We start from the raw sequence: 27,769 nt of genomic DNA, 5'->3' as shown, positions 1-27,769 counted from the left end.
GTTAATAGATTATCTAGAAAACAGGAGAGACAAAAACATTTTGTGTTTCTGATGCCAAATGTTTATTATGTCGCATAAGGTCTGACACAAGCAGAGATTCTACTGTGCAGACTAAAATAAAAGCTGTGGAAACAAAACGGACACATAATTGACAACAAAATAAAAATAAAAAAAAAAAATAAAACAAACAGCTGGTTTCATGAAAAGTGTACATATTCTCATAAGCCATTGTAGTGTTTCTTGGTTCCCCGTATATATGGGATGACCATCTTCCCATAAAACTTACACTCAGAAAGTGCTATTTTCACTCATCGGGGAGCACTAATCACCACCTGTGTTTTTTACCCTCATTTACCTGCTGCACTTTTCCTGTTTTTGGTATTTTTAGAAATTCAATTTTTAAATAATTAAGAATCAGATTAAAATAACATATGGAAAAAAATCTAGTTAATGAGCTGTGTACAGTATTTTTAACTTACATGTAAGAAAAAAGAAGGGTACATTCTGCAGCAATTTGCATCCAATGTTTCCAGCCATTCCCTGCTCCACATCCCCCAAGACTGCAAAGTGGTCCACTCCCTGGGACAAGAAGCAACTGAAGCAGTGGCAGGGAGGTTACAGGCCAAGCTCAGTCAGGTCTTTAATAAAGCACTTTTTGCTTTTCCTGGAAGAACGAGGCGTGAGGGTGCAGGGGAAGGGGTGGGAAGGGTGTGTCCTGAGACCCTCCCTGCAGTCGGGACAAACAATCCGTGTGTCTGGGCAAGGACCTGGGCAGGACAGCGTTGGCTCTGTTCAGCGCACTTGGGCTCAGCCTTCTCTGACTGTTTTGTCTGGTCTTTACAAGTATAGCATAATCTATTTATTTTCACCTTAAAACATTTCATTTAAAGGACAAGTAAAACATACCAATGGTATTATTTGCCACTGAAGGAGTCTTAGTGAGGCCACAAATCATACCTGACTGATACAGTAAAACAAAACAATCATTTATTGTTTGGTTTCATATTACACCTTCGGGCCCACAGTAGGGTAGACCAGTCCAGAGAAAACAATGAAACCACTGCCTACAGAGTCAGAGAGATGTAGAGCAATGACAGTGTTCTGCTTTGTGTTCTGCAGTGGTGGAAAAGGCCTGACTGTATGAGGCCTTCCTATTCCCCGAAAACATCCTCCATTTATGCAAGCAGCTGAACACATTTTCGATGTGCCAGCTTCCAGTGGAACAGCATCTTACTGAGCTAAATACTTCTCTCTCATGCACTTGTTTAAGAATAGGCTGCAAACCGCCATGACCCTGCCTAGGGAAAGTGGTTAAGGATAGTGAATGAGTGAACATGATAAAGCATGTCAGACATCTTTTCCATATTATTCCTTCTCCTCCGCTTCAGTAACTGAATTTCTTTTTCTAGCGAAGGTTGTAAATGTTTCATGAAAAGTGCCCAGAGATACAGACCTCCAATCTTGCATTATGATTTGGCAAATCTAGCAAAATGTGATTACTAGCCTATATGAAAGAGTAATGCCTAAAACAAAAGCAAATGTTTGGCAAAACAAAAGATAGCTGGGATGGTTTTAATTATGTCTTTGAAACTGAGGAATAATTTTGGGTATCTATTCTTGAAATCTGCCAGGCACAATACTCCTCTGTAGATTTACTCTTCAGTTTTGACAGAGGACAGTACGTAATTCTACCTTCTTCAGTTTGAAATTCCAAGTGTTTTTTTTTATGTCAGACAGATACTTTTTTCTTCCTTTCCCCAGTTGTCTACTACAATATAAGAGCTGTGACTTCTGTAGTAGTGCTGAAAGCATTCTTTATGTGGTATCAGCAGTTTTTCCCTAAAGCAAGAATTCAGAAGGAGCAATATTAATGGGAAGAATGAAAATAACAGAATTAAGGCTTGTTAATTTCTCATTCTACATGTTTAGATTAAGAATTCATTTCTATGGAGCCTCCCTTAACAACAGGGGAAGGTTTCATAACATTTAATTCTAAATTATATGGTCTAGGTCGAGAGAATGACAGTTTATTTGTTGGCACGCCAACAATGATATCATTTGAAATAATCCCCTTAGACAATAGTTAATCCTCAACCTTTAGATGATTCTGAAGAAAGAACTTCTGCATACATTTTCAAAACAAAGTATGCATAAATTGTGATCCTGGTGGCAACTACACTGTAGTAACACTTTTGCCCCTGAAACCAAGACATTAAATATTAAATACAATGCATATTTATTATATTCTGTAGACAAGAAAAGTGAAATTTAAAAATAAAGCCCCAATACTTTATTTCCAGTTTTTCAGCCAAACACCTGGAGTTTCTAGAAACATTTTTTGACGTTTTCTTTTTTCCTCAGCATTCTAGTCATTTAGGACTCTCCATACCAGTGCTGTAAAGACATTGGATACTGTCACATGCGAGGCCAGGTGAGACACAACTCCACCTACAGGAGGGAGGGGTAGTCTTTCTTCCAGATGCAATCCCCAGCAGCTAAAGATAGACAAGGGAGCCCCTGGGGCTCAATTTACAGCTGACTTGGGTGCAGTGGAGAGGAGCGCTGTGTGTCTGTGAGATCTGTCGCTGCAGTGAGACTTCTTCTAGAGTCTCAGGGTCCATAGGTGCGGCGCAGTTGCTCCTGACCCAGTTCAGAAAAAAGTGGCGGATTTATTTCCCCTGTACCAGCGGTTTGTGAGAAGCCACCAGGTGGGGCCGCTGGCTTGCTCGTACCCCAGGCCTTGCCTCCGCATGAGTCCTTGTCACAAATAATCTATTCACTCTTCTGCCAGATCCCAAGTAGGAACACAAAGAACAGACCTGGACTTTCTTAGACCTGTTTTGGACAGACAAGGGGCATGTGGTGTACTGTACATTCACACAGGAAAAAACCATTTTAATTTTAAAGCTTCCTCAGACATTCACTTTTCATTCAAATTTAATTCACAGAATTTTGATATTCATGACACTAATAGGACACTCCACCGTGAGAGAGTAGAGGGAGGTTTTTTGCATATTTCATCTCCACCTTTGAAGTCTTTCCAAGTCTTCAAATAAATGTCTTCTCTGTGCATGTTTCAAACATATGTTCAGTGGGTCAGAGAAATTAAACTGGACAAATTTTGCACAAAGGGGGGGGGGGGGCGCAGTAGGCTTGGCTGGGTCCCGCTTTCAGGTGGGTATGGGGTTCGAATCCTGCTGGGGGTGCCTTGCAATGGACAGGAATTCCGTCCTGGGTGTGTCCCCTCCCTCTCCAGCCTTACGCCTTGTGTTGCCGGGATAGGCTCTGGGTCGCTGCGACCCTGCTTGGGACAAGTGGTTTCAGCCAGTGTGTGTATGTGTGTGAATTTTACACATATTTGTGTTGGAATTTTATTGCTTAACAGGTATTTTTATTCAGTGTAGCTTGCAGTTTTTAAATAGTTATACAGTGAAAGGACTTAATGCATACTTATGCATTAAGGTTCCATTATGTTAAGGTTCCATTCAAGTTGAAATAGGAGAGTCCCTCCTGAGACTTATAACATGAACTTTAAGCCCATACCCTTAACCATCTTTCTAGCAGTTCCCTGAGTTTTGTTTTAGAATTGTTCCAGGATTCCAAGGCATTCCCAGCTTTTTCTCAATGTTCCGAGATGAATTTCTAAAGAATCCCTGCTGTCCAGCCACAATGGCTTTTGACGTTTTGTTCTCCTCCTGGTGATTTACAAAAGAGCAAAGTTTGCATTTGCTTTACTAATCACTGCTCGATTCCTGACTTGACATTTTAGGACAATAACTCTTATTGGATTTAAACGCGTCACAATTTGCCCTATTTTATTAATGCTTCCTGGGCATTCTAAAGAGTAAAGTGGAAGAATATTCCAAAATGACAAGAAAACATTCATTTATGCAATTCTGTAAGAAGTGGAGCACAGAATAAGTAATGAAAAGAAAAAAAATCTCAAGCTTTTGAAATAAATAATTCTATGTATAATTACTTTTGTGATAAAGTTTTCTCATGCTTCATTACAATTATTACCTCTTCGGTGGTGCTTCTCAGTGGAGAAGGAGTTAAAAGGTCTCACTCTAATCTTCATTTAAATGAGGCTTTTTGATGTATGGTTTCATGAAGCATGGCACTGACTCATATTCGCAAGCCGAATGCAGAACTCTCTTTAAACGGACATGCTGTTCTGGGCCAGTAAATATGTGCATTTTCAAAAGTCTTTCTGTCCCTAAGATGTGTTTGGATTTCAGCAGGAAGTTCAGGGAACGAATATAGGTGCAACTGTACTAAAATATTAATGAGGTTTTTATAAAGACTCTATTCAGACTCACTTGGCAAAAAAGCCTTCTCTGACTTTCTGTTTGGCTCATGTCCTGTTGGATTTCAGCCCTAGAAATGGGACGGCAATCTTTTTCTCTGAATTATATGCTTATCTAGCTACAGAGGAGGTTGGAGAGGGGGTTATGCTTTAGGGATTTTAAATCAGGGGTCCATAAACCCCTAGGGAGTACATTAGATGTATTTTTGGATGTGGAAAAGGAAAATTAAGTAAAGACAGATTATGAGGTATATCGCCAGTGAGAAAAGGTGCATGGTATACCATGCTGAGCCCTGTTGTCGATCCTATATTGGGGAAAAATGGAAAAGACAAAAATCAAAAAGAAAAAGCATACATTTCTTTCTTAACAACCTACAGAAGAGGTTTTTATTTAGATGAGGAAAATGAAAGGCCTTCATTAGATTGGCTATACAGGGAAAAACTGTGGTCATCTGAGCGGGGATGTCACATGTGATTTTGAGGAACTTCAGAAGCAAGTGGCAGAGAGCAAAATCAATACCAGGAAACAGCCGCGGTTTATGGCAGTTTTCTGGTGCCAAAAATAATACTCGGGATGGTGGATGGTAGAGGATTGGCTTGGCAAACATATATATAACCTTAATTATTGTACATGCTTCAAGAAAAATATAGATTATACAGCTACCAATTATCTCTCAGCAAATTTTCTTGCATTCAATAACTATCAGTTTATTGGAGAAAACATATTTAGGATTTTCTTAAAAAATTAAAAATCATTTTAAAAATTAGTCTTGAAAAGATAGCAGTGTGCACATCACTTTGCTTCCATCAAGTGAGTCTTGCACACATTGCTCACTAATTGCCGTGTTGTCAGTTTAACAGGTGGAAGTTTTCTGGAGAATACTTTGAAGATACCATGCATACCTGAGCTGCAGGTGTAAGCCCAAAGGAACTACACTCTTTCGTGTGTCTGATGCTGGCTGCAGCAAAACCAGCTGTAACATAGCATATGGTATGTCACAGAGGTCAGGACCTGTTTTTTTTCCATCTACTGAAGCGCTGGACCCCCCCTCAGTTTTTCAACGCTGTCAAACCCTGTCCTCCGATCAGGTTTTCTGCAGAGGCTTGATCTGCTCAAAAGTATGTAGGGCCTGTAAATGCCACAGGAAAAAACAAATCTCTGGAGCCACTTCTGGATAAGGAACTCAAGAGAAAAAACTGGCCACAGTGAACTCGGTAACCTCATGGCCCACTGCTTAGACCAGAGCTCAAGGTTCTGCGCTTGGATACCTCGCCACCAGAAGCCAGTGCCATATACCCTCAGCTACGAGAAAAAGCACTGGCTCTGCTGGAAACACTATGCTATCTGGCGTTCTCCCTGTCAAGATCATCTGTACCCCTTTATCTATAGAGTAAATATGTACTGTACGTACATGCAAACCTCTTTACATCACTATGAGACAAGTGGATCGTCTGGACTGACTTAAAATGTATATTGCAGACTCAGTTTTTCAGCTGTGTTAGAGAAAATTGACTAAGTAAGCTATTTAAATAAGTTGCTATCATCACGTGTACTAAATTATGGAGTTTCGGTTCACCAAAAGTCTTCTCAGTATCAGGGTTACTCAGGTAATTTGCTTCCCTCAAACCAGCCTGTTTCAACTCTCAAAGGTAGCGTTTTAAAGACGGAAAGGTACAAGTGCTGCTTGTGGCAAGCACTCCTGTCCAAAGTTAAGAGAAAGTAGCGGCCTCCTGGTCAGAAGGCCAAGCTAATGAGGGTAAGTCGAGAGCTTCCTTACTTCCACTGAGAGTGGTTCTCCGTCCTCAATGCTGCAGTATGGTCAGCTCATGGTTTCAGCTGTCCAGCCTTCTCTGAGACACCATTCACCTGGGCAGAGGCTGGTGTTGGGGGCAAATGGGGGTGCCTGATGAGAGGGTTGTCTGTTCTGCCCTCCCCTCCACACCAATGCCCCAACTATGAATTTCACTTTTGTGATGTAACTCTTATTTACTCTCAAAGAAATAATATTTACCTGAACATGCTGGCTACAAACGTTTGGTATAATTGTGCACCCAGAGGACTGTCCATTCATGGTTAATGGAAACTTAGTGTGACTTTTTGGAACTATTCAGAAGTACAAGCGCTAGAATAAGCTCCTATGTGCACTTAAGCATGCGTTTTTTAAAGAAAGAAAGAGACCGTGATTTTTACTTTGGAACACGGGTGCAGAGAGAATCCCTGCAGGAGCCTTTTTGAGCACAGTTCCTGCATCCCTCTGCGTTTCCCCTCTCCTGTCCCTACAGTTCATATCTCTCTGAGCCCATTTATCATGGACACTGTTCCTTTTGTTTTAACTAAGGACACAGAGGATTAGTTCAATTACTCCTGTGTAGGATCACTTCTGGAAGCATTTGAGGGCCTTCCTGAAGGAACAGATTGGTGGAACAGAGACCTGTAGAGAGACTCTTCAGCACGTGGTGTGAGGCAAGGTGGAACGCTGTAATATCCTGTTGCCCCACAAAAGGTAATAAGACATAGGTCTGTTCCACTGCCTGCTTGTTTTGGTTTAATTATGGCCGGCACTCCGCACCCTTCAAAAACCCGCAGCTCAGGTTCTGAGGGAGCACTGTGTCAGGATGAGGGCCACACTTCCAGTATCACTAGTCTGGCACAGTTACTCATATGCACCACCAGAGGGGAATAATGTGGGAAATGACAAAGTCACCATAAATGTACATTTCATTCAGTTTTCAGTTTGACTTTTGTATTGTTTTCAGTACAACAGCTGTAAAAGGCCAGGAAAACAATATATTGATCAGCAGGTAGAGGAGTGGCAGATGGTACAGTCTTGTAACCTAAATACTGCAGGTCTTTTCCAATTCCAAATTCCATTTGATTCAACTAATGACACTTAAGTATTCGTAGGGTCACTAAGGGTGCTGGTGGTGCAGTAGAAGAAATACACAGAATCATGTATCTTAATTCTTCAGAAACATGTGAGCTGCTGATATCAGATATATAAGTATACATGTGTTTTTTTTTAATGGATCAGAATGGACTACCAAGATACTAAAAGTACCTAGTACCACAAACTGTCTGACTGGACAGTAAATCTCTCCATTCATCACTTCCGCTATTAAAATTCTTATGCAGTAACTAAAACATAGGGTCCATTATGCCTTCCCTAAAATATATCCAATAAAATGTATTTATTTAATAAAATCAACCAATATAAATATTGCATGAGGGATATTTGAATAAATACTGAAAACCATACCTCAAAGCCCAAACAACAAACAAATGAAAAGAAACTTATCCAGAAACTCCACTGCTTAAGAGAGACAGTCTGCTAGGTTGTTCTTTTCTCTGTTCAGTTGACTACTAACCCTTAGGAAGAACACATACTTTGTCAAAACTAAGAAGCATGCAACACTGGGGTCAGCAATTCCTCTATAACTCCCCATAACGGTTGCCCTGAAATTATGTACAACACAAAAAGCTGCAAGGCATTATGGGACAGCCAGATCTCAACAATAGTACTGCTGCTGCTGTTGCTGGTGTTGCTGCTGTTAATAGTAACAACAACAACAACAATAATAACAAGAAGACAGAAAATACTTTAATACATTAATAATATGCAATATTATATAGTGAATGGGATTTGTCACCTTACAATCTGAAAGTCATTGGTTTCAATTCCTTTGCTGCTGTAGTATTCTTCAATAAAATATTTACCATGAATTTATACATTAACAATATCCTCTTGTATAAATGGGTGAATTATTGTGAAGTTGCTTAACATTGTAAGCTGTATTGGAGAGAGTCATACAGTGTATGCTGGACTATGCTTAACCTAAGATCTCCGTAGCTTTGTTAAAGTAGTTGTTTTGATTGTAAGTTACCTCACAATTTGTTTCAGATGTTAAACCTGCTAGGTGGCACTTATTTCAGGACTTATACATCCTCTGTGAGTTCATTCAATGGATGGATGTCTCGAAAATGTCAGTGCACATGTTTCACTTAGCTCCTTCCTCAAGTCTCAGGAAAGACGACATAAAAATTTAAGATTATTAGTAGCAGTGAAGGACACAATGACGCACACAGTAACAACTCCAGGTGCTTCAGAATAACTCCGTGCACTACCTTTCTTTTACATCAGGCTCATACTGAGTTAGTCTTCATCAATTATAACAAAATCATAACTTTACTCATTTGTACCATGAGTAAATTCACCAATATTATTCATTTTTTTAATTATACATTTTAAAAAGTGAAATGTGCTCACATTTATAGTCAGCTCAGTCTCATTTCTTAAAAATCTCTCACAAGGAATTACTGTCAATCTATGTGGATTTATGGGTAGACTTAGAAATGCTATCAGGCCTGATAATTTAGTTGGAACACAAACCATAATGCTGTTATACCGAGGTCCGACGGGACAAGAACTGAGAAATCTTTTAGATGCTCCTTGAAAATATTCTTAAATCCAAACGATCCAGCTGAGCCACGCTACTTTTTTAAAAAGCTATTTGTGAATTCCCACCAAATGTAATCCCCTGATGAAGTGCGTAGCGTCTTAATCATGTCTGAATGCAGAAGGGGTATGTGGGAGCTAGTTCCTTTAGTGGAAAACCGCCAGTCCCTGTGGTATTACCAGATTATTCAGCAAACTGGCAGCCATGACAGTTGGACTTGAGCCAGGCTCAGATAGAGAAAATGAGCACTATTTTTCAGTCTTCACTCCTCTCCTCCTTCGTATCATATAAACCTTTGCACTGCTTTCCAGGGGAAATTAAATGTTTATTATGTACCCTTCAGGGGGTTTTGAGGGGAGTTTTTGTATACTTAAAGAAAGAGGACAGGTCTCCCCCCCGTTTGGCAAACTTGGCTCACTCTGTGGTTATATGAAAAGCAGGAGTTATGGACAGGGTCAGATCAGCTGAAAGTATGGACTGCTGAAAGGAAGAGTTTGGAGGTTAGGGTTGAGCTCAGTTAAGGTATACTTATCATAACCTTAAACTCCCCACCTGGCTCTCAGTATATCGTGGTTGGATTCAATTAAATTGTAAACTTTAACACTGTTAGGTTTTGGAGCAAAGATGAGAGAGCACACTCAGGCGTACTGAAAGACGTTCTTATTTTCTGGGACGGAAACATTTTTCCTTCGTCGGTGTGTCAGCAAACTTTGAACTGTCCCGCACTATGGAGATTTTACCCTATGTATATGTCTATGATCAGGACAGACAGAATGTATGAAGGTAACACTGTTGAGAACACTGTTCTTTTATGACTTAGATGAGTGTTCTTCTGGGCTTCTTCTAACATTGCCTATTTGACATGTGTAGTACTTAACCTGTTACATACATCAGAGGAAAGAAACACCGATGGAGATACGGCTCTGCTTTGGATATCATGTAAAATATTGCAAAGATGCACAAAAGTAGTTCAGGTGTGCCTGTGCCCAGCAGTCCAAAAGCAGCAACCAAATTTATAGAACAAGAAGAACTAGGCACCTTCTGTTCTTTGTAAACATTATTCAGGGTCTCTATATTATGCAATCACAGCGTTATAATTTTAAGTTTGTCCAGTTCTGTCTTTTTTGGGCACACCACAGCAGTCTGCCTTCACTGTTGTTTACTTCTGTACTGTGTAATCAAGTCTCATGCTTTGTTACAATTTGTCTCTGAACTGAGTTTCAAACAGCAAGTGACACAAATACCATATAAACTGCTGTGATTTGTTGACATTTTCCATTATTTTATGTTATTGTCTTTGTTGACAGGTATGTTTGCAATTTTAAAATGTCGAAATGTTCATACTGTACAACGTAATGTTACTGCTTTACAGATGGTATCATGGTATTACAGCCCTGATTATGTTTACGGAGGGACTTAATTGAGGCAGCTACACATTAAGAAGTAATTATAATCGCAATTAATTTATGACATCAGTTACCACAGACCCCCTCCAGTTGAAATAGACTGGAATTGCGAAGATGGACTGAGGATGGAAATATGCCTTACCTTTTTGACCGACCCTCATATATATTTTTATCTGACTTTGAGTTCAACTCATTCCAACAGAGAAACCACCCATGAAGTGCAAATCTCTTTTGCTAATTTCCTCAATTCCCATCAACATGCACCTAAAAACATGCACTGCGTTCCTTCTCTAGAACTTGGTAATCTTTCGACCTTCTCAGCTCTCAAGCTGTTTTCCTCATGTAGCATGTCCTCCTGCACCCTTTCCAACCTGGCCCATGTTCAAAACACTCCACAGAAACAGCACACTCAAACACTGTCAAACACAGATCCCCTCTACTTGGCACGGTGCTGTTCTCCTCTTTTAATAACATTCTAACGTTCAAATCTGCGGACAACCACATTTTCCTGGCTGTGTTCTTCAAGCTGGGCATTTACGATGCCTCCACTGGCAGATTTTGGCCAACTGCCCGCGATCAGGTTTCCTGTAACATTTCCCTGTCTGTCCCGCAATCAGTTCTGCAGGGGTCCCTTGGAGCTCATTTGAGTGTTCTGTTACGCTGCCTTGCACCAGTTCTCGTGTTTAACATGGATGTGTGTCTGCTGGCATAAAAATATATATTTCTAAGTATGTCTAAGTATCTGCAGCATCCCTTGTCCAGAGCCTCACAGTTTCCCTGAGAATATCGTGGTATATGATCATCATGATATTCTCTTAAGGAGTGTACAATGCACGTACTGTTCTTGTCTCCTAGAGCAATATGCAGTGGATCCAGTCTTGCTAATTTTCAAGGTGGGGCATCAGTAGTCCACGCACTGTTTATAAACTGCTATGCCTAGCTTTTGATTCAAACATCGTGACTCTTCTCTCATGTTAACCGCTTTAAAATCCCTACAGCACCATGATTCCCACAATCCCAGAGCAAATCAGTTCCTTATCCTATCCTAAAACCTGTTAACTGTCTTGTGTTCTTTTGGCTTAAAAATTACAGTAGGACCCCCGTATCCGCAGGAGGTAGGTTTCAAGCCCCCTAGCGGATGCCTGAAACCACAGATAGTAGCAAAAACGGTAAACTGTACATACTGTACATACCTATGATAAAGTTATGCTATAAATTTTGCACAATAACACATTATCATAAGCAAAATAAGGGTTACTTGAACACAAGCGCTGCGATACCGCAACAGTCAATCTGATAACCTAGACGCTACTAAGTGACTAACAGGCAGGTAGCAAATACAGCGTGGATATGCTAGACAAAGAGATGATTCACGTCCTGGGCGGGACCGCACGAGATTTCATCACACTACTCAGAACGGCGCGCAGTTTAAATTATGAATGTTTACTGTATTTCTGGAATTTTCTATTTTTTTTTTTTTTGGACCGACGTGAAACTATGGTAATTGAAACAGTGGATACGGTGGTCCTACTGTACAGCAAAACGATTGATCTAGGTTTGCTGTTACTGATGTACAGATTTGAAAAAAATTTTTATACGTAGTATAGGACACACAAAGTTCCCTGATTTCCCTTAGAATATTACATGTTGTTTTTGTTCAAGTTTTAAGATTTTCATGTTATCATTTGAACCAACTAAGAGATGAATCTTGTTATATAAGAAACATTTCTGAGTGAGAGAATACATTGCTTCCTGTCAAAATTTTTGGCATACATATCAGAAGTTTCTTTTTTCCCTGTGGGATGCTCGGTATTTGACTGGACAGAGATGTGTGATTAATATGGATGGACCTCTGGTTGCAAGGCATTGGTTTACAGGAAAATCCTCCAATTTCCTGCAGCGACTGAGCTTATAATGAGGAGTGTAATATCAGAGTATAAAGACCAGCTGACTACCATTTACAGCCTCAAGTCAGAATGGTAGACATATGGAAGGTTTTGGACCACTCCTATTGCTCTGGCAATGACTTACATACAGTTTGGTTATCATGCATTAAAAAGTAATTTTAATATTATTATTTTAATAATATTGTTTTCTTATTTCATGCTATTTTAATATTAAAGGGGGTGCGGTGGTGCAGCAGGTTTGGCCGGGGACTGCTCTGTGGTGGGTCTGGGGTTCGAGTCCCGCTTGGGGTGCCTTGCGGTGGACTGGCGTCCTGTCCAGGGTGTGTCCCCTCCCCCTCTGGCCTTATGTCCTGTGTTGCAGGGTTAGGCTCCAGCTCGTCGTGACCCTTCTCGGGACAAGCGGCTGTCATCTGTTTCTGCGTGTATGTATTTTAATATTAGGACTGTTTACAATGACAAAGTTCTGTAAGGTGTTGTGAAACCTTAATTTCTTAGTTAATTTGTCATTAATTTAATTTTTTTATTTATTTTTATAGAGCGCTCTTCTCACACAGTGACACAGAGCGCTTTAACACAGGCATAAAGCAAGAAAAATTGATACAAACAAAGAAGACAGTCAACTAATGGCTACCATAATGAAGAACTTATTACAGAGCTGTAAGTATACCTACTGGCCACCGGGGAAAGGAACAAAAACTCCCAACTGAAGGTTGAGGGAGAAAAAAACCTCTGGGGGTCCACGGGCCAGTGGTTGCCCACCCCTCCTTGGCATTCTAGAAAGTAACAATTGTAAGCCAGTATAACAAGACATAATGATTATGTTGCTAAATGGCATCTTGGATCCCCAGCTTAGTAAGGAACATCTCGTACGTCATGGCAGTTGGACATCATCCTCTCTCAGCATGGGATTCGTCTGTCACCGCTGGCCGGCCTCCTCAGGTCTTATGTAGCGAGTTAGTGCTCAACAAGAAAAAAGAATGGAGTTAGTAATTTGTTACTTAAGTTAATTTATTATGCATTTTTAAAAAGGTGGTAAAAAACAACATTATATTTTGTAAAATATATTACACACTGAAGGGGGTGCGGTGGCGCAGTGGGTTGGACCACGGTCCTGCTTTCCGGTGGGTCTGGGGTTCGAGTCCCGCTTGGGGTGCCTTGCGACGGACTGGCGTTCCGTCCTGGGTGTGTCCCCTCCCCCTCCGGCCTTACACCCTGTGTTGCCGGGTAGGCTCCGCGACCCCGTATGGGACGAGCGGTTCTGAAAATGTGTGTGTGTGTATTACACACTGCATTTGATTGCTTTCCAAGAGCAGATCCTTTCATGATAGTTATCTGTGTTAGTCTTTAAAATGAAATTGCTATCTAATACACCATGTCACTCATATTAAGGCACTCCAAGTGTATATGGCAAATACCTAAAGTTAGTGAGTCCCAAAAGAGTGATGAAAGTGGAAGATGGTTAAATATGGTTGACATATGCTTAATGTTTTGTTCATAAAAAACCTGAATTGCACTTATAATGTCTTGGATTGTACTTATTGATCTTGCTGTACTTATTATTTGTTTAGTTTGTCATAAGCTCTCCAAGCCTAATTCCATTATTGTGTTCCATCCATCCGATTTCAGTAACCGCTTGTCCTGAGTAGGGTCACTATGATCTGCAGCCCATCCCAGAAACATTGAGTGGACACCAGTCCGTTGCAGGATAGCCACACAGGAACACACTGTCACCCACCCATTCACACACTTCAAGCTATTTAAAGTCAACCATTCCCCTGAACTGTTGGTCTTTGGACTGTGTGAGGAAACCAGAGCACCAAACAGAAACCCACACGGAAACAGGGAGAATACAAGCAATACAACCAAACTCCACACAGATTAAGGGGGGATGGAATTATCGTTGCATTTCATGTCCTTATTGACTTGACTTGTTTTGTATTTCTGTATTTACTGTTTGCACCAATTAGGTAGCGCAAAATATTCTGTCTGTTTGCCCAATGGACAATTAGCCTTGTGTCTTTGATACACTTGTATTTACAATTGTATATGTAGTTGTCTATTAAAATTTTTAATCACTTTATCCAATACTGCTTAGATCACACTGGCTTTCATAAGAAGTCGGGGGACTGAAAATCAAGTGGGAAAAGACGAAAGGATGCTGGACTGAAACCGGATCCCTCAATGGCAAGTGTCAGCAGGGTGTGAAAGAGCATCTGTGTTTGTACTAAAGAAAGGAAGAGCTGCAACTCTGAGGCAGAGCCACGGGGCTGCATCAGGATATACCAAAGCAACTGGAATGCTGGATAACCAATGCAGAGGAAATTGGATGCTGGGACAACTCCAGCTGTGCCCCCACGCCCTCACCTCAACCATCATCAGCAACACCACTTCTGCAACAGTTGAAAAACTTTCTAATGTTGGCATGACAGTTCAGACTTTAAAGGGTGTGCCTAAATTTGCACCTCCAATGAAGCAGTGTCTCCTTCCTTTTCCATATTTTAAAGAATTTTTTTGGGCTGGGCCATGTAGATGGCTACGAAAGTCTTGGTATGCCATAGGTAGTTCAGAATTGATTTATTTATTGAATTACTTTTTACTTTTTCTTACCGCTTCCCCTATAACACTCTTATGTTTATGCAGAGTCCTGTTAAAGACGTGTGAACTTGGAGGAATGTGTGAAGTCAGCCAGACTCGGCAACTGGGCAAACTTGTGTGTTTTTCCAGGCTTCCTTGTCAGTGCTGATATTTTGATGATAGTGCGGAAACTGAAATCAGTTAGAATTAGAAAAAAATGCTCACCAAACTATTTATTTAAATTGAATTGCTCTGTTAGCGTCTTCTGTTCGAGAGAATATTAAGGATAAATCCTGTCTACTTGAAATCAAGTCGTAACAACCACTCGCATTATTTTCTTGACAAGATAAGGCACAGAACTGGTTTGCCATTGCCTTCTTCAGGACACATCTTTGCGTTGTGAAGATAGGGAGAACAACTGCATGGAGAATGACTCCATGCATTCTAAGCTGAGCAGTTCAGGAACTAAGAGGCACTGGAATTATCCACTGTACAACTGTTCCACTGAAACAAAGGAGAACAATAATTAAATTTGTATTTACATAATTTTATTTTCAATAAAAATCTAATTATGTTGGTATATCCCAAATGCAATGTATCCCTAATGCATATATCCTTTATGCATTCCCTGTAAAATGACAAAAAGCACCCCTGCACTACTGTAAACTGTTTATTTAGCAAGACTAGAAGAGTAATGCTTGAAAAATGAATCTCTACATCTCTCAGTCTGATAAATCAGAATATTACCTCTCAGCAACAGACATGACTCTTACAAGACCATGTTAGCTTAAATATTACAGATTAGAGGAAAGTATATGCTTGCCTGATCATTTGAAGGTGAAATGGAAATTTTCAAAGGTGATTAGGTTACAAATAATGAGAATTCTACCATGTTACAAATCAACACCTCTGTCTGTGCCATCAGTACAATTAATGTGAGGCACAGTAGCATTTTTCACTCTTCCACCCACAGTCCCCATGAAGTCCACACCAAATGGAGCATGATGCTTTTGTTTTGCTCCCTGTAATAAGGAGAACGGGTCACTGTAGGGCACTCGGTGCCTCAGACTGCGAACTGGTGTCAGTACCAGGCCAGTCACAGAATCACAACGGCCAACAATCTGATTTTTCAACTCTACAGCAAAGGTCCTCTGGTTGCTTCATTGAAGCTGATTCACAAAAACCAGACAAGCTTGTTATTCTCCGCACTCAGGTTTAGCCCATGTTCCAAATTTTGCCATGTGCTTAGAGTTAATTTTGAATTAATCAGTTACTTAAGTGTAAAACTATTTTAACAAGTGTCAGTTGTTGCCAGTTTGCATTTCAAAATGATGAATACATAGTGGAGCTGACCAGGTGTTGCTCATGAGCATGTTAAACACATGGAGAAAAATCTAGTTTAACTGCAGAAAGAACCTATCTGGACAGTTCCTCCACACTGGGGCCTCAGAGCGAAGGGCCTTGTGCAGTACCGGTGACCCTCCCGGTGCCCAGCTGCTGTCCGTCCACTCTGAGTGCCTCTGTGCAGTGAGGAGGGGGTCCAGTTGCAGAGAACTGAATCAGTGCTCTGTTTAGTGCATGCCCTCGGAACCATTGGAACACTGCTGCTGCGTATTTGCCAGGGGCGGGCCAGGGAGAGCTTTATTTGACAGAGGAATTTCACAGCTCATGATGGCGCTAACAGTCTCCAGTGTCGGTCAGGTGCAGAAGTTGTGATGGGGCATGATGCTACAGGGCCAAGGGGATTAGGGATGGGGGGCATGGAGAGGCCCACAGGAGGGAAGTCATGGACATGAAATCACCATTGATCAACCTTTCAAGAACACAAATACAAACAGGTGTTGTACATGACAATCAATTTTAGCAGAAAATGTGGGGAAAAGCTCTGGCAAGGTATTGTAATCTAAACAAATTTTGCAAAACACATAGAGCAAAACTCACCCTTCTGTATCTGTGTGACATCGTTCTAGTACTTTAGACATGTATTATGGGGATGTAACGTACACTTCATGAACAGTAATCACACCCACAAGAGAAGTTAACAACTCGAAAGTAAGATTTTTTTATTTGCTATGGAAACTTCATTGAAAGGGCAAGTTGGTGGATAAGGTTGTTGTGGGGGCAAATCTCACTCAAGTTCCCTCTATGAAAAGTTTTCGTATTCTCTGATTTAGTATGAATTTCCATGGAGAGGTCCAAGACACACTGTTTAGGTAAGCTGGTGACTTCAAATGGTCCTTTAACTTCCGAACTTCAAGTAGACTAATAGATTTCATAAGATCCCTATCAAACATATTGTCTGCTGGGGGACAGACAAGGTCGCTGTGATATGGAGCAGAAGGATTCAAAAAGAAACCCAGAGGAACTTGGGTGGTGAAAAGCAATGACCTTAGAAACATTCAACTTGAGTGTTTCTTGGAACAAAGATGCACTAATTGTTTGGGCAGGTTGGTCATTTAATTTAGGGTTTAAAGAATTTTTGAAACTTTTCCTTTTTATTGTTATGAACATCACTCCTTCCCCAGAACTCGTTCCAGGTGTGTCATTACCCAGTTTAGAGTATGGTGGAAACATATGAGTGTGGTGAAAATATGTATATTCTCACAAGCCTTATTCGATGACATTTCTTTAAATATGTTACACTGGGTGATCAAATAATTGACAAACTACCTCCTTGCTTAGCTTTCTTCGCAGTTATAATGACTCCATTTTGGACAGTGACATCAACACTGGAAGCAGTTGGTGAGTGTCTGCTCAGTTTCCCATGCCTGGGACATGTGTCTCTTGGCAGAGCTAACTGGAAATCTTTTTACCAAAATTGGTTTGCATTGTAATTGCCAAAGTTAATGGTTCCAGTCATGCTGGAGGCAAGTCTAGTGTATGTATGTTGTGCATCCTTGCTTACTGGAAACTGTGGTTTGGGCCAGATGCACTTTAGCTAAGGGGGGTGCAGTGGAGCAGTGGCGCAGTGGTTTTGACCGGGTCCTGCTCTCTGGTGGGTCTGGGGTTTGAGTTCTGCTTGGGGTGCCTTGCGAGGGACTGGTGTCCTGTCCTGGCTGTGTCCCATCCCCCTCCAGCCTTGTGCCCTGTATTGCTGGGTTAGGCTCTGGTTCTCCACAACCCTGCTTGGAACAAGTGATTTCAGACAGTGATCATGCGTGTCCAGTATTCCGTCATGCCTCAGTGTTCAAGTCCCACTCACAGATTCACGTTTCACTTTTCACCTTTGCGCAAATACACTGTGTCTCTTTGTCCCACATTCATTGTTTCACCTTCACCCAGTACTTTAAAGTTTCCACAGTGCACTTCTAATATCACTGTGCACGTGGGGTCGTTTTACTTTTCGTCCATGTTCGGTCGTAACAGCAATGCGCGTCTGTGTCGGACTCTTGTCTGGACGCTACAGGGGTATTATAAGGCACATTACTGCAATACAGGTCTATAGACAGCAAGACATGGATTTTTGCCAGAAATTTGTAACTGTTGACACTGACACCTAAACTGAATCATTTAAGATGCTGTCTAAGAAATAAGACTGAAAGCAACTTTTTATAAATGCAAGGCTTCAGTCACAATTCAGGGAAATAACACAACAGTTACAGATTTTCTTCCATGTTTCCCAGATCCCTGTTGTATCCATCCAGAAACCCATAAGAGAGAAGAACCCAATGCCTGGAAACAGCCTGAAGAACTGAAGTAGAGGTCGCAGAAGAGGAGGAGCTTCCTGAGATAGTGTCACTAGGCAGCATTGGCTACCATGTCGTCAGAGCAGGAGAATGCTTTTCTTCGCGCTACTGGGATATGTTTGTTCTAGCTTTGCCAGCATCAGTTATCATTTTGAATCCAAGAAATTCATTCAGAGGTCCCCAGTGAGAAGACAAACACAGATGTGTCTGTCTTTAATCCCTAAGAAGTTATAGATAAATCAGTTCACCAGGAAGCAAGAAAAAAAAAAATCTTAGACAAGCTCTCAACTTTCAAAACAAATATTTATTGGACAACATCATAAGTTTTATTTTTGCTTCACATTAAATATTAAATATTCACTCGCATTTGTATCACCTGCTATAACGGCTGTTTTTCAATTCAAGGCCACCTGATAATGGTCGCACAAACATGAAGCACCTTTCGCCCCTGACATATCGTGACCTAAAATATGCATTTGAAGATACCAATCAACACTTTGCAGTGCAGAACTATATCGTTTAACTGTCAATTTGCTGCTGCTGGTGTACGGAATCATGTATAATTTGTATATGTTCAAAGTATTCTGCATTCAACAAAAGGGATTTTGTTTGTGGAGGCCCGACCACCATTAAAAGATGAAATATATATTATTAAATTACCTGATCATTTGAAAGAGTAAAAACCATGCAAAGTATGCTTGCTTCCCATCTGCCTTCAAAACTGCTCTCATTTCACCCCTGGTGAAGAAACCCTCCCTGGATTCCAACTCAGTCCAAAACAACAGACCAGTCTTCCCCCTCTCCTTCCTATCTAAAACTCTAGAATGGGTGGCGTGTGATCAACTATCTGAATTTGTCACCTGGAACCATCTCCTCGACGGTTATCAGTCTGGATTCGGAGTTGGTCACTCCATGGAGACGGTGCTCCTTACAGTGTTTGATGCTCTCCGGTCAGCTAGAGCCGTCTCCCTCTCCTCAGTCCTCATTCTCCTTCACCTGTCCACAGCATTTGATACTGTCAAGCACCGGATTCTACTCTCCTCTCTTCATCAGCTTGGGCTCAAAGGAACAACACTAAGATGGTTTGAGTCCTACCTATCTGACAGATCCTACCAAGTGGTCTGGAGGAACTACTGTTCTTCTCCTCTGCCTCTCTCAACCAGTATCCCGCAGGGCTTGGTACTGGGTCCTCTGCTCTTCTCGATCTACACCTCCTCCCTCGGCCCTGTCATCACCTTCCATGGATTCAAATACCACTGCTACGCTGATGATACCTAGCTTTTCCTCTCCTTTCCACCTGGAGCATCAGACATTTCTGCACGCATTACTGCCTGCCTGTCAGACATCTCTGCATGGATGTCTGATCACCACCTCCAACTCAACCTCTCCAAAACAAATTCTTCACCTCCCAGCTGGCCTGTCTTCCTGTCACGATCTCTCGAGCAAACTGGACAACCAAATAATTTTGCATACCTCCTCAACTAAGAATCTGGGAGTGTTGATTGACTCAAGTCTTTCTCTCAGCACATCAAAGCCACAACCCAGACCTGCAGATACATCCTGCATAATATTCATAGGATCCGTCCTTACTTCACAACTGACTCTGTCCAAAAACTTGTCCAGGTCATGGTGACATCATCTCTGGACTACTGTAACTCTCTCTTGCCTGACCTGCTACTGCTATCAAACCTCTACAGCTGATACAGAACTCTGCTGCCCGAGTTGTGTTTGACTTGCCAAAGCGTTCCCATGTATCTTCTGTACTCGTTTCTCTGCACTGGCTCCCTATAGTTGCACGGGTCAAATTTAAGACCCTGGTTATTGCCTAGAAATGCATCAAAGGAACTGCTGCCAGCTATTTACAAGACTTGATCAACCGCTACACCCCAACCAGACCATTATGCTCTTCTACATCTACCCGCTCGGTGGTCCTGCGCACAAAATGTAAAGAACGGAGGTTCTCTGTTCTGGTTCCATTGTGGTGGAACGACCTCCCCTTCTCACTCAGAACTGTTGAAACTCTGTCCACATTGAAAAGGGGTCTGAAAACTTACCTCTTCCAGACTCATGATTTCTTAAGCTCATGTAAGGTGTAAATGTTCATGCACCATAACTTTAAGATCATGCCCAGATAAGCCTTTACACAGCTACTCCTGTAATGTACGTAAATGTTTGTGTATCTCAAGAAAAAAAATTGGAGGAAGGTGATCAGGAATCGTCGATATTCTCAGTTATGCAACTACTCATGTGATGAACATTGGTGCATATACTGGAAAGAAACAAACTGTACTTAAGAATCACACGTCTGCAACTGTCTGTCTTTCTCCTAATGTAATGCACACATTGTATTTTCTGTGAGATGTACGTTGCTTTGGAGAAAAGGGTCTGCTTAACGAATAAATGTAAATGTAAATGTAAGTACAAATTGGGGCAAATTTCAGGCTGTAGACACATAGCTAAAAACTATTATATTACTTTTTGAGGCCCCTGCCCTGCATCAGTCCTTTCTTCTCTTTTTTGTGTTGCCATTCACTGCAAACTGATGAAGATGCTTTGGTGAACCAATATAATAATTTCTAAGAAACTTTGCTTAGGAAATACCCTCCCTTCCAATTCCGTTTCACGTCCATTTGTGGACATCTGCAGAATAGAACTGGAACATCTGCCTTGTTAGTCTTCAGTACTGTACACTGCCTTGGTAGAGAACAAATCTGGGTGAAATTATTCTGCTCATTCGCTCATCGCCTGCCCTGTCCTCTAACGAACTTTACACAATTTGCATAATCTATTCTTTTGCAGTATTTTCCTACTCAGTACCGGGACTCTTTGGCTAAAAAAGGCTGGTAATAATTTCTTGTGACAAACACAAGGGGACTTTGTTTCAAAGTGATCTGTACTGATTAAAACAATGCTGCTGTGTCACACTGCCTCATATTCCTTCGTTGAGCTATAATATGCGACTTCTATAATCTCCATTTCATGCAGGGTTGCAATAATTTGCTGCCAACTGAGCAAACGGGTACATTTTTATTTTGTTTCTTCCTCTTCTGTCCACAAAATCTTTCCATTGCAAAGTTAGCCAAATCTAAAAATTAAAAATGTAGCAAATTTACAAAAACATTCCAAACTAGGAATGACCCAGAAGTTGCCTGATTAAAAAGAATTTAAAAGGCAGGTCTAGAAGAGTGACCTGCATTGATAGGAACTGAACTAGGACTTCCCATGTACCAGGAAACGATTTTATGAAGCATCAATATATGCATCAGTATATGTGCAGGAGAGGGGGCGCAGTCCTGCTCTCCAGTGGGTCTGGGGTTCGAGTCCCGCTTGGGGTGCCTTGCGACGAACTGGCGTCCCGTCCTGGGCGTGTCCCGTCCTGGGTGTGTCCCCTCCTCCTCCGGCCTTACGCCCTGTGTTGCTGGGTAGGCTCCGGTTCCCCCGTGACCCTGTATGGGACAAGCGGTTCTGAAAATGTGTGTATATGTGCAGGTTTTTTCCATTTTTTGTTTTTAAATCAAGTGGTCATCTGCGTATAGTGATGCACTGTCTGGATACTGGACATGGGAGAAAACAGCCAAACTTGCAGAATGTCAATGAGCAAATGATATAAAACCATTCTGCAGAATCACTACAGTCACTAGAGGTACAGCAGGTGAAGGAGAGAACAAAGGTGCATAACGTGCTCAAAACAGTCTATGCACATAAAGTCTGCCCTTAACCAACGGTATAGCATACATAAACAGAACATGCCCTTGCAAACAAACATGATTCCGTCCAAACTTTGAGGAACACTCCTACTACACTGCCAATAGCCAAGTTTCATTTGCAACTCTCTAAAAAGCCCGAGTCTCCTTTCCTTGTAAAGAGCCGGCGCTGAAAGCCGCAAGCCACTCTCCAGCACTGGGCCACTTGAGACTACATGTTTATCTGAACAGATTGGAATCTCAGATGAGTTACAGAAAAATGGAGCATCCCTTCTGCATTATTATAATGTAATTAGAAGACTCAGCAGCTACCATTATGGGCTGAAATGGCCACATTTTCAGCTCTTGTGCCACCCATGAAAATGCCTGCGGCAGAGGGGAGAGAGAGCATCAAGCCCTGATCACACAGTACAGTGCTCTTTTTATACTTTACAGGCCTCTCTGTCGTCCCAAACCTGCAGCGAAAATAACACTGGGGAAAATAAACAACTGGGTGTAGCTACTGCGCAAACAAGCAAAGGCAGCGATTCTGCATGAAACCCCCGCTGTAAATTTACAGTAGAGCAGAGAGACACCGCTGTCTGGCTGTCAAATGCTGCCATTATTCACTGTACAGGCAAAAATGTACACCATTCTTTGGCTCGGGTGCCTCCCTAAAAACCAAGATTTACCTACTGGATATCCGGGTTTTTAGGTTCTGGCAGTACAAATCTGCGATTAGCTTGTTTTTCTTGCATTTTGTTACAAGTCTTAATTAAAGTGTATTCTGGGACAATTTCATTCTTCATGATTTTTTTCGCCTTTTCAGGAAATATTTCACATAGAGGAGAGGCACAGGTTAAGGAAAAGACAGAATGTGCTGGTCTTCCGAGATGCTGCAATGAAACACTGAGCTTCAGTATCATTATTTTCTGCAACAGCTTTGGCCTCTTACGGCTAGTAGAAAGTGTAACTAAACATTGTTTTGACATAAATGTTCACTGCGGAAACATGGTTCGTGGTCCAGTGTGGCTGGATTTCACTCTCTGGTGCAATCCCACATCAAAAAGCATGTGTAATTCGATGGTTTTCTCCACTGAGAGATGGGGGAGGAAGGTTTTTCTTCATGAAAATACACTAACCACCACAAACTACACGAGACGATGGATACTGAATCTAGCCAACATGTTCTGTCCAAACTACAACAAAAATGAAATACCTACAGTAAGCATTGTTCAAATCAACAATGAAAAGAACAGAATTATTTTTCTATTATTCTACAATTATAATTTGGAAATATTTTGACAATGGCGAGTTTGCCATTTGCTCCATTTTATTATTTACTCCACAGAAAAAAAGTAACTGCATAACAATTTTATTCTCTCTTTGTCTGTTAAATTCTTTCCATGGAAAACAACACATTTTATGAACTTTGGTGATTTTTACCACACTCATGTCTCTCCACCATACCATACCAAAAAAAAGGCATAGTGTACTGCACATTTATTTTTGCATATTTCCTAATAACACAAAAAGAATACTGTCTAAACCTGTCTAAAATCTCAAAATGAGGCAACTGCTAAACAATTGTAATTGCATTGCAATCCTGATCTATTTTCCCTTTTCAAAAATTGTATGTTTGCTCTTTGACAGAATATCTCAATTGCTACGTTGACATCCTAGATCATCCTACTAATGACAATGATGAAACGGCAGAAAAATGTTGGCAAAAAATGTTATAACTATACATATACTCAATGATTGTAATACGTATGTAAGTGTATCCCTCATTGCGAGGGGTAGGTGGTTGTTTAGAGATAGAAGGGGCAGAGGTGCTATGCACTCATATGCGTACCTTTGGGGAATGCTTTCAATGGTGTGCACACTGAAAGGCGCGCCTTGTGCTGTGCCAACAGCGGTTATCGCGAATGGGCATGATGGGGCACCCTTTGGGGTGTGGTGTGCCAGCCACAGCTCTAATCACTACCTCCACTGGGGAGTGTTTGATCTGGGTTGGCTGTGTTCTAAAAGGGGCTATTTCTGGAGAGCAAGGATAAAGTGCACATTGGGACCAGTGTGAATGACCATAATTAAACAGCTATTGGTGACGGCATGCCCGACTGAGCTGTAATTTCAGGAGGAAAAAGAAGTGCATCTAAAATATATGGGAGGGACATGAGACCAAGTGTTTCAGCACAAGGGGCCATCTGAGGAAGATGCTAATGGATGGCAGCAGAAATTATTTGGGACCTGTCTCAAATTTCCAGGCCTTTGTATCTTAGAAAGGGCTGAAGCTGTTCATCATTAGATTCTGCTATTTATCTGTTTACAGATGATAAGGTAAAAGACACTAATGCATTAATTGGTGTTGTAAAGAGTCATAAAATCTCTACTATCCTTTCTAAAAACAAATAAGAATGATCATTAACAATTTTTAAAGTATTTGGCCACCAAAAAAATAACTCTTTATCATAAATATTTCATCTGCAATGACAGTGGGCCTTATGGGCTTTAAGATGGTAAGGGTGCAAGGTCAATAGCAAAAAGAAAACCTATACTGTTACAGTCTTAAGTACATACCAAGTAAAAGGTTCATTGTAAAGAAAGTGAGTGATATGTATGTAGGTATTAATTCATGTATTTCAGAAAGGGTACCACAGTCTCCATGACATTTAAATGCAGTGGTTCCCTGAGATATGCCCATTAAAGTTATGACAATTTGACTTTACAGAGAGTTTAGTATCCTTACTTTGACTGAAAAGGCATTTGTTCACATTAACGTGGACTGAATTTGAAATTTCATATGCCTTCTAACAGCTGAGCAATCCAAATTTGTACATATACATTTATTCCTTTAACAGACACTTTTCTCCAAAGAAACTAAAAAAGATCAGGTAGTATTTTGCTGATATCCTCGTTTCAGGTTACTACATACACTGCATTAAACACCCTATAATAATTCACACATTTATACGACACAGCAATGTAGTACACATATTTACATGCATGCATACATACATACATACACATTTCACATCAAAAGTCAACACACTCTTATTGAAATTTCAGACTTTGGAGAAATAAAGTCTGAAATCAAGCCAAATCAAGCCTTTTTTTCACCTTTTAACAAACAGTATTTAAGTGAAAAATAAAAGGATTACTTTTTAGAGAAAATGAAAATAAAAAACTTTCAATGCCTTAGTTGCATAAGTGGCACACCCTTTACAACAGGTGTTGTAACTCTTTTCTGATTGAAGCACTTAGAATGCGAAGTACTTAGAAAGGTAATTTGAAGTCAGCTGACATCAATCAAAATTATTCAGATTTTCCTGAAATAAAAATCAGCTGCTCCTGAAGGACTTCCCTAAGGTTTTTTTTTTTTTTTTTTTTAAATTAGGCTTATGTTGTTGAAAGAAATACTAAATTATATTTGAAGGAATGCAATATATTGTGGAATACTGCCATGGCCATCATTATGAAGTAGAGGAAGTAGGACTACCTGGACTTTTCAAAGTTCAATATATCCTCAAAAGTTGATGATCTGGGAAAGAGCCTTCTTGATTGGTGTTCTACCAAAAACACCAATGGAAACTTTGAAGGAGCTGCATGCATTTATGGCAATAAGTGGCCATTCCCTGCATATTATGACCATTTCTCTAATGTCCTATAGTCTGAGAAGTAGGATAGGGTGGCAATACAAAAGCCATTGTTCATGGCGAAAGAACATCCAAGTCTGTTTTAAGGTTGTTGAAAGATATATTCATTCTCTCAAAACTTTATGTCTTATGGGCTCATGAAGCTAAGATTAAATTTTTTGTTTAAAGTCTAAAGTATAGTGTATGTTTGGTACAAAGCCAACACGGCTCATCACCCAGAAAACACAGTGCCTACAGCAAAGCATAGTGGTGGCAGCATCTTGTTAGGGGGCTGCTTTTCTTTGGTTTGGACTGTGGTTCTGGTTGAGATCGAGAAAATGGTCAGCTACAAATACCCAGACATTCTGATGTACAACCTCTTGTTTTCTCCCAGACAGTTGAAATGAAACAAGAATTTCAGGTTTTTCACAAGAATGATCAAAAACACAGTTAACTCAAGCAGGGAATGGATTAGGAATAGGATTACGAATGTCCTGGAATGGCCCAGACCAAACTTAAAATGCACTGCAAAGAAGAATGGAGCGAAATTGCAAAATCATGGTTCCGTAAGTAAATATCCAAACAGACTTGCAGCTGTAATCAAGGCGAAAAGTGTGTATATTTATACAACTGAGACATTGAAGTTTTTTCATTTTTATTATAATTTAATTTGTTTATTTTTCACTGAAATATTGCTTGTCTCAAGATCTTATGGTGGCTCTAATGGTGAAAAAGTCTGGCAAGAGTTTTCATTTTAGTCGTTATGTCAGCAAAATCAAATTTCAATATGGGTGTCTAGACTTTTGATATCCACATACACTGCAGTCAATTTAGTCACCAGCTTGCCTGAAAAATGTTTCTTTGGGCTGTGGAATGAAACTTATGTGAACACTGGGAGATGCTGTTGAGGGGGTCATTCACAAAGGGCACTTGTATGTATATTTTGTACTTTTTGTGGTTTTACAGTTTCTTCTTTATAAATAATTTATTTTTTTAAAACGTATCATGTTTTATTAATTTTGTGTAAGTGCAAGTTTTTTGTAGCATAAGGCTGATGTGATGACAGGTTTGAATGTGGTTTTTTAGCTCTCTTTTGGTGTCAGCAGCAGTGTAATAAAACACACACAGATTCACACACTACTGGCAATTTAGTGTCACCACTCCACCTGAAACATGTCTTTAGGGCACAGGGGAAATCAGGACACCTGGAGAAAACCCACTATTTGTTAAGTGCAGAGTCTGTAATAGCTATGAAAGAAGTGAACAAGTGTTGCAAACAGCCATAGAATATTATACAGTAAGTTATGAAGCAAAAGTGCCCTGTTGTTACAACAACTGTTAACCTTTGAATTAACTGTGACCATTTTAATTGGATGTGGTGATATTTCAGCAGTGAGTATCAGTTTAGGGGCTCAGAAACACAAATTTTACCATTCAAACTAAATTAAATTACAGCTTTGAGTAATAAAAATCTGCCTTAAAGGTTTTTCAGGAATACGTTACCTTCATAAGGCAGGAGAAAACTGTACAGCCATCAGAATTATAGATTTCTTCACAAATGAACAACTTTGACACGGTCTGTTTCAATTTATTCTTCATAGAGCACTTATAGCAATACACACACACACATTTTCAGAACCGCTTGTCCCATACGGGGTCGCGGGGAACGGGAGCCTACCCGGCAACACAGGGCGTAAGGCCGGAGGGGGAGGGGACACACCCAGGACGGGACGCCAGTCCATTGCAAGGCACCCCAAGCGGGACTCAAACCTCAGACCCACCAGAAAGCAGGACCGTGGTCCAACCCACTGCGCCACCGCAGCCCCCATGAGTGTTAAACAATAGATTTAAATGGGGCAATTACAGAAACAGCAATAATGTGTTGCAAAGTTGGACAAATAAGACAACTAGCAGCTGAGGAGAGGAAAACGAAAAAACTCCTGGTCATGAACATGGAGTGAGAAAACCAGTGTGGGTCCAAGTGCCGACAGCTGCCCATCCCTCCCGGATATTCTAATGTAAGTAAGACATGTGTAGACTTATCTATGACTAAATGACCAGTGCAACAGGTAGCACTGGGATAGAGTCAATGGATACAGAAATCATTGTGGATACAG

Source organism: Scleropages formosus, chromosome 6, assembly GCF_900964775.1.
Source record: "Scleropages formosus chromosome 6, fSclFor1.1, whole genome shotgun sequence".
NCBI classification, from domain to species: Eukaryota; Metazoa; Chordata; class Actinopteri; order Osteoglossiformes; family Osteoglossidae; genus Scleropages; species Scleropages formosus.
The sequence above is the reverse complement of the archived record's forward strand: the minus strand, read 5'-3'. Positions refer to the sequence as shown.